Consider the following 9,286-nt stretch of genomic DNA (forward strand, 5'->3'; position numbering starts at 1 on the left):
CGGAAGTGGTGCTGTGGCTCAAGTGGTAGAGTGCTAGCCTTGAGCTGAAGAGCTGAGGGACAGCGCCCAGGCCCAGAGTTCAGGCCCCACGACCGGACACCCCCCCAAAAAAAAAAAATCTCTTACTCTAAAAAAAAAAAAGAAATCTCTTACTCTGGAACAGTACTGAGAGCTGATTCTATGTTAGCTATGTGTCTTGAAGATCTGTACAGACTATCTTCACTCGTAATGAGCTTGCTATTGTCATCTCTCCTTTACAGATGAGAACCCTGAGGGTTGGCAAGACTGATTTCTATGTAAGTGAAAATGTGCAATGATCATAATTTTTGCTCCATAGAGTAATAAATATACACATTCATGAATATATGCACACACACAGCAGAAAATTGGAAAGATGTTTATCATATTATTAATCAAGATTATTTCTGGCATCTGGCATGGATTATGGTGAATTTTTTCTTCTCTCTCCATCTCTCTCTCACTATATAGATATCTATAGATATGTTTATAGCTATAGATACATTTATATCTATAGATATATAGCAAGAGAGGATATATACTATATATACTATATCTATATAGTATGTTTACTATATACTATATATTATATATATACACTATATATGATGTGCTAGGGATTGAATGCAGGGCTCAAACATGTTAGTCAAGAGTTCTATCACTAAAGCCTTAACCACAGACTTTCTTTTTTGTTGTTTTAAACAGGAATTTTAAGTAATTTTTTTCCTTTCAACATTTCCAAGTAAATTTCCAAGTAAAAGAGAAGAAAATTTCCAAGTAAAAGAGAAGAAAAAAGTACATAATTACATATCTGAATACATACAAATGCATCCTTCAAATGAAACCTAAATGCTCTAGAAGTTAATTTTTTAAGGTCTTCCAACATTAGTTTTTCTGTGTAGTATACATCCATAAAAAATACACAGGAACTTATGCAGCAATGTAAGTAAAAGAGAGAGAGATCAAAAATGGAATATGGAAAGAATAAAAAGACCAGGAATAATAAAGGTATATAATCCAGTATGTGGGTTTTGGGTTTGTTTTTTTAGAAAATTTTAATCATTTGGGACCAGGTATGACCATTTGAAAGCACAAAAACTAGATAGCCTATTTGGATACACTATGTGTGAGGTGACCCTAGATTGTTCTACTTGGAGCTATACAACGAATAGTCAATGTGCCTTCATAGATCATTAGAAATACAAACAAATCCTTGGTGGGAGGGGAGGAACAAGCAAGAAAAAGGAAATGAAGGAAAAGGAGGATGGAAAGCAAAAAAAAAAATAGGAAGAAAAAAGGAAGGAAAAAGGAAGGAAAGGAGAAAATGACAACCAAACAGTTAAAACACAGTAGTAAATTCAGGATTTAATACCCAAGTTATAACTACCATATGCCACTGTTTCTTGTAGTCCCTTGAGAAATGATACTGGACATGGATAACCAGACAAATGAATGTGAATCTCCTTAATGAAAACTGAGATATAGGTCATTTGGATCTCTCATGATAAGAGAGAGAATGGTGGAGAGTGCCAATCTGTAATGATTAAAACAGCTTTTAACACTCCCAGAGTTGGGAGTTCCCGTGAACCAATAATTGGCTTTATTTGCCAATATATATTACCAACAAATGTTTTCAAGATGACAGAATAAGGAATTGAGAAAGGAAATCAAGAGAATCAAATGGTGAGGATACAACCTGCAAGTAAAAAACAAATAGGAATGAGTAGCTCCCCCAAACATTATCAAATGTTGAAAGAGTTGTTAAGTAACCTTACCTAGAAGTTTTAGACTGAGGACATGGAGGTAAAGGGGAAGAGAACAATGCAATGAAAAAACAAAACAAAACAAAACTGGGCATGTAATACTGTGAAAGTACTATAGGCTTCTGAGAAAACCTCTGCTTTTCCTAGTCTACTTTAGCTCAATGACAGAAATCACTATCATCACTCAAGCACACAATCAACCCTACAGTTGGAGATATAGTGCAGATTCTGGATGATGTCAAATGTAAAATAGCTCTAAATCCTCCTCCTGAATGCGTACCACTAGATTATGCTGATTAATCATACCAGCAATAAGAAGGAATATCCAACTTTTTCAGAAGGTATACTTGAAGACTGTTTAAAAGGTTTTTGTCCCATTGAAAGTGAAGTTTAGAGTACTATAAACTGTATTTTATTCTCTTTGAATCCTTTGCTTATAAGAGGACAACTTAGACACAATTAAGTCCCAGGAAGCCATCTGATATTCAGAAGAAAACCTTATGTGACATAGTAATTTGCTACTTCTCCTTTAATTTGTCAAGTACACACAGTATTGTACCAGTCTGAGACTATAAGGAACTATAATGACCCTGGAGAATGAGTAACATACAGTTTTATTTAAAATATCCAAATTAAATCTGTAGTAAACAGCTTATGCTAGAATCATTAGACTGTGTAAACAATAAAGATAGCCCATTATTTCCTCAGTACCTGTGCTCCTACAAAGTATGTTCACATTCCCCGTGACACACTAAGATGGATTAGTTTATAGTTGCTGGGTTCAGGCAGCTAACGGAAATTCTTAAGTCACATAGCTAATCATTTTGTTCATTTTGTGTTGCTATAAATATACCTGATGCTGAAGACTTTAAGAAGAAAAAAAAGTTTATTTACCTCATTCTTTTGGAAGCTGAAAGTATAAGACTAAATGCCTTATCTGTTTGGCCTTTGGTTGAGATGACAGCTGGCCTGTGTCACAAAGAAAATGGCTGTTTACAAGAGTGACTGAACATGTGAGGTGGCCTTACTTCAGAACAAATCTAGTATCCAACCTGGTACCTAAAAGAACTAAACCTCACAGAAGATAGTATTAATCCATTCATCAAGGTGAGGGCCAATGCCCAAACACCTCATACTAGGCCTCCCAAAACTGCCACACTGAGCCCCATGCTTCAGAATCATGAACTCTAGAGACAAGCACAAACCCTAGTAGGTAGTTAAATTGGTGTCTGTGGCATTTTAAAGATGGTCATAAAATCGTTTATACTCTTCCCATCAAGATGATAGGTCTAAGACCCTCTTCCTGGAATCTGGGTTTATCTGTGACTACTCTGATAGGATGATGTGAGTGACAATATGCCACTCTTAAGCAGAACTGTAGAGAGGACCAGCCAGCAGTTTCTCCCTTACATGAAGGAATTAAGTCTGACATGTGACTGCTATGCCGTACAATATTAAAATATCATTACTACTTAAAGAACCAGCTTTCTAATTATCACAAAATATCATACTTAAAAGTACTTCTGCTGGGCTGGGAAGGTGGCTTAGTGGTAGATTGCTTGCCTTGCATGCTTGAGGCCCTGGGTGTGATTCCTCAGCACCACATAAGCAGAAAAAGCTGGGAGTGACACTGTGGCTCAAATGGTAGAGCACTAGCCTGGAGCTGAAGAGCTTAGGGACAGTGCCCAGGCCCAGAATTTAAGCCCCACAACTGACAAAAAAAAAAAAAAAAAAGTATTTCTGCTGGATACTAGTGGCTAATAACTGTAATGCTAGCTAATCAGGAAGTTGAGGAATGAGGATGGCAATTCAAAGTTTGAATTCAGCCTGGACAGTAAAGTCTATAAGATTCTTATCTCCAATTAACACAAAAAGTGGAGCTGTGGCTCAAGTGGTGGAGTACTAGTTCTGAGCAAAAAACAAAAAACAAAAAACACCAAAACCAAAACCAAAATGTTTAAATAGGGATACAGGTTGACTCATCGTAACAATGAGATGTGCAAGACACTATGAAAACAAACTTTATAATTTAGGGCAGGCAGGACTGGGGGGGCGGCGCGGAGAGTAGTTGAGAAGGAAGGGATGGTAGGGGAAAAACAAAGGAGAGAGCAACAATGCTTGAAAAGAAATGCACTCATGGCCAGGCGCTGGTGGCTCACGCCTGTAATCCTAGCTACTCAGGAGGCTGAGTTCTGAGGATCGCAGTTCAAAGCCAGCCTGGGCAGGAAAGACTGTGAGACTTCTATCTCCAATAAACCACGAGAAAACCAGAAGTGGCGCTGTAGCTCAAGTGGTAGAGTGCTCGCCTTGAGCTGAAGAGCTGAGGGACAGCACTCAGGCCCAGAGTTCAAGCCCCACGACTGACAAAAAAAAATGTACTCATTACCTTGCTCATATAACTGCAACCCTCTGTACAGTATTTTCACAACAAAGAAGTTATTTTTTAAAAAGCTGAAGGAAAGTGCCTAGGCCCTGAGTTCAAGCCCCAAGACTAGCACATGCATGCGCAATTGTACACACACTGCGCGCTCACATGCACACACACACAATGGAAATTCTCTTCGATTATGGCAGCAGAATGAAAAGTTCCACAAAAGCAGGGATTTGTCCATTCACTGATGCATCCCCATTTCTTAGCAGAGTTTCAGTGATTGGTGATCTCCAATTTGCAACTCATCTTCCTCCCCTCTCTACCTCAGTGCAGCCAGATGTTCAATAAATATTTGCAAACTAATGAATACACTAAAATGAGTAAACTAAAAAGAAACATGTATCTCTGGTATCTCTGATATAGTTAGTGAGAAAAAGAATCTCAAATAAAAACTAAGTTTGGAAAGGAGCCCAAATCCTCTGTTTCACTGACATATGTTTTTCAGTATTAAAGACCAGCTTTTCTGACTTACAACTATCTTTACTTCCTTTCTGTTACACGATCAGTTTTGTGATTATTTGAGTGGAAAACACTAAATTCCTCAGTAAGCGTACCTTTATGATATTGTTTTAAATCACAGCCATAAAAATATAAAATGTAATACACTGAAGACAACTTCCATTTGCCTGGCTATGCATGCATACATGAACAGACAAGATTTTTTTCCTGCCTCAGACAGTAAATTTTCAATTCTTAAATAAATTTTAATGTTTTATACTCTGGCAAATATGGCATACATTAACTTTCATAGTAAAGGAATTTGGAATTACTAATTCTTGTGTATTTACCTAGAGATTTCATATAGCAAAACCCTCCACTGAAAATTTCACAATGAAATGATGGTTCAATCCAGATGGGCAATGGCAGATGTGATAAAATGCAAATGTAGGTTTCTTGAAAGCTAATTATTCAAGAAAGAAGCCAATCCTATGGCATAATAGGTGTATCAAATGAGGATATTGTCATATGATTTGAATAAAGTGACTTTTCTTTCTCCTCTCTTTCTCTTCTTCTCTCACTTAACAAGCTTCTTGTATAAGTGAATTTTCTTGCCCATTTAGGAGAAAGTTGTATAGCAGAATAAACATAGATGAGGTATAGAGACAGTAGGTCAAGATGAGTCAAGCCTAGCTCAAAGGAACTGAGCAGGACAACATGAGCAAAGAAAGGAAAAGGCTCATCTCCAAAGAGTCTAGACTATAGTAGGAAAGGACCTAATTCCTACTTCTTACACACACAGTAGAAAGTCATACAGAAAACTAGAAAGTAGATGAGGCAACAGAGCCTAGAACGAGAGATTATAAAACAATATGCCTCCATAGGGAGGAGTGTAGCTCTGAGAATCTGTATTTTTAAAACACAAATTCCAGTTGTGAAAATTTGGAAAAGGATAATGAAGGGCTGGGTTCTGGAATAAGATCTGAATTACAGATCTTGATTTCACTAAATTGGGGGAATACTTATCCCTAACTCAGTCTGTACATATACTAACAATTATCTCTTTGCTTCTCCTTGCTCACTATTCCTCACTCAAGGAATGATCTCTGAGTAGTAAAATGCTGCTATGACCCTCAATAACTAGCTGCTAAGAAAAAGGAAGGCTTTGCTCCTCAGAAACAAAGGCTTCATATGGGATGCCTACTGCTAAGTCTGCCTTACTCTCAGGTGATGTAGTAGCTAGCAGGTATGGCTGACAGACCCCTCTTATTATTTCACTTATTATGTATTAGTTAAAAAGATTATATGTTCATATAACCTCTATTTTGCCATTAATTACTCCATTTAAATTAGGGTGGAGAAAGATAGTGGCATCCAATTTAAGATATTAAAATATAAAGAAAAGGTGCACCTTAGGGTTGACAAAACAGTGATTTGATATCCTAGTATTATTACTTCCAATCTATATATGTATAAATATATATACACATATATCATCTGTGTATAAATATCTATGTATATTTATGTATAGAACTACCTGTGTATACATCTATAATAAGTGGGAGAGGATAAAATGGAAAGGAGAGAAGCAGAGGAAGGAGAAAGGGATACAGACTACTAATAGTCAACTATGAGTTACTCAAATAAGGTGTATTTATAAATATCATTAAATTATTTGTACACACAGTACTGACACAGTCAATTCCCTTATTTTGTCTTATTAAACTATAATAATGTAGCATGAGTTGGAAGTGAAGAAAAGTTAAGCAGAAATATGCATTTAGGTTAAGAAAATGGGATATCTATTGATAATTAGCACCTTAACTAGTGTCCTACAACTGTGGAAGAAATGCTGAGGTTGGCCTTTTGCATCATTCTCATTGTAATGCTTTCATTGAAAATAAAAGATGGAAAATATGAAATAATAATTGTTTGAGCAGAAAGAACAAAGACAATTTAGAGTCTGATTTTTTTATAGAGACTTCATTAATTTGACTGATGTGTTTGTGATGAGTAATCTGAATGTCAACTGCACCTACATTAACTTAAATTCAAATTCATTCATAGGCAAATATAAATAAGATTGAGATGATTATTACTATTATTTCCTCTTATTGTCCCAGTAACAAGATATGTCATTTTTGTGTAAAATACTTGTCTACAAAGCACAATGCATATAGTAAGTAAAATACTGATACAAACACAAAGTACATGGCTTCTTTAATATCTATATATTAAAAAAGAAATCTAAATGAACATATATATGAACCTACACTTAGATGACAAGAATTAATATACTGTATTCATAAACTGTTTGGCTAAGCCAGGTGCCAGTGACTAATGTTTGTAATTCTAGTTACTCAGGAAGTAGAGATCTGAAGATCATGGCTTGAAGCCCACTGGGGCAGCAAAGTCTGTGAGAATCCTATCCCCAAATAACCAGAAGAAAAACAAAAGCCATAAGTGGAGCTATGGCTCAAGTGCTAGCATTGATCACTAAAGCTCAGGAACAGAGCCTGGGTCATGAGTTCAAGCCCAGAAACAGTGCACATGCATGAGTGCATGCGTGCCTGTGCACACCATGCACGTGCGAGCTGCTTTGCTAAATGGCAACTCCTCTGTACAACTATTTAATCTGGGTTAAATCTTTATGTTTGTACCACTAGCATATTAATGACAGATACACAGGACAAAAAAATCCCTACATATTTGGAAGTTTTTTTTATAAATGTTCTAAATTTGGGAAGATTTTATTATCAAAAATTTCAGAAACAACAGAAAAATACTGATAGAGTACATGGAAAAAATACCAAGACATGTGTTAGTATACATCAAGGAAGAAATAATATTCTTGTAGTTTTCTTAAACATAATTTTGCATCAATATGAAAAGCTTTTACACTTCTCCAGGTTAACAGTCACCTGGTAATCTGTCCAGTCTATCTATCTAGACAATACCATTACAAAGAGACTTAGACTATAGATAGATAGATTGATAAGTCTCTTTGTAATAGTATCCAAATTAAAAAAGTTGAAAGTGTTTGGTTGTAATGAATGCTTATATTAAATAATTTTCTACCATTAAACACATTTACAGAATAAACTTTCTAATCATGCCACAACTTGTAAACACTTTAAAATAATTCTTTTCTTTTCCTATCAATGCATTTTCATTTTTACTAGAACTAATTACCTTTAAATAAATGATTCAGAGATGTCAAAAATGACTCTCAGGGAATGTTTCAGAGGTCCCAGTTTCCTGTATTATAGCCTAGAACATCTGCTTAGCAATCTGGCAAGTAGTCTGAAGCCAAAACAGTGCATCTCATATATGGTAGTTGTATTTGACCTCAAGAATGTGACAGCTGGCTATTTGCCTATAACCTTTACACTGTAAAAATCTAAAATTCTGAAATGTAAGAGAGACTAGTAAAAACCAAGTGTGATAACACCAGAAGCATGGAATGTATAAGGAATGCACATTGCTTTTTTCATGTCCAAGAAATCTATTCAAGATGGCAGTTAGCAATTCTAAGCTACTACCATACAATCTTACACTGGGCTTGAACATATCAGTTGGAGGATGTTTGTAAGAGACCTGGTAAATACTGAGGGACAACATCACCCTTTCACAGACACCAACTGGCTCATCCTGATTTTTACTCATCAACAGTTTCATGATATTCACATGACCAGACAGGAAGTAACTCTCAGTTTAACACAATCTAGATTCAAATTAAATTTGGTATTAAAATAAACTAGCACATATTATTGTACAGTTTAGAATGTTTGTTGTTCATATTAATACCCTCTATTACTCTTTCTTGTTCCCTCCACCAAATAAGACAGACTTAGACAATTATGTTTAAGATTGCTTTGAATGAGCAATCTTAAATTAAGAAGTCTCAAATGTATTAATACAGTACTGTAACATGGTTGACCATATAATCATATGTATGTGTGTGTGTGCTTTGTAAGATCTCATTGTAAAAGGGATTGGAAATTTCCTACTGTCTATACTTTTGCTGAATGATTTCAAATATGATCGATAACAGGCAGATGACAAGGCAACTTTTTTTTTTTATTGTCAGTTGTGAGGACTGAGTTCTGGCCTGGGCACTGTCCCTCAGCTCTTCCAGCTCAAGGCTAGTGCTCTACCACTTGAGCCACAGCGCCACTTCCAGCTTTTTCTGCTTATGTGGTGCTGAGGAATCGAATCCAGAGCCTCATGCATGCAAGACAAGCACTAAGCCACCTTCCTAGACCTGACAAGGCATTATTTCTTATTTTTTTTAATCGTGAAAATACCACAGAGAGAGGTTACAATTACATGGGCAAGGTAATGACTGCATTTCTTATCAAGCATTGTTGCCTCCTCCTTTGTTTCCTTCCCATCTCTTCCCATCCCTGCCCCCCCCCCCCCCCGCTAAATTTGTAAAGTTCGTTTTTAGACATAACGACTTGTACATCTCATTGTTGCAATGGGTCCACCTGTATCCCTATTTAAACAATTTGTTTTTTCCTTCCCCTTCACAACTTATGCCAACATCAAATACAGTGAAAGCAGGGGTTATACTGTGGGGGAGGGACATACAAAGCAACAAAGAAATCATCTTATAAATATGTTAGAAACAATC

The 9,286-nt window shown here is 36.2% G+C and overlaps 1 protein-coding gene across 8 annotated transcripts in view; it reads right to left on the reverse strand.

Moving 5' to 3' along the window:
* The window catches only part of Fam172a (family with sequence similarity 172, member A), a 333,594-nt gene that overhangs the window by 192,051 nt on the left and 132,257 nt on the right, over positions 1 to 9,286 (reverse strand). The gene's annotated exons all lie outside the window — the stretch shown is intronic.

The sequence above is a fragment of the Dipodomys ordii genome, unplaced genomic scaffold (genome assembly GCF_000151885.1).
Source record: "Dipodomys ordii isolate 6190 unplaced genomic scaffold, Dord_2.0 Scaffold59, whole genome shotgun sequence".
Lineage (NCBI taxonomy): Eukaryota > Metazoa > Chordata > Mammalia > Rodentia > Heteromyidae > Dipodomys > Dipodomys ordii.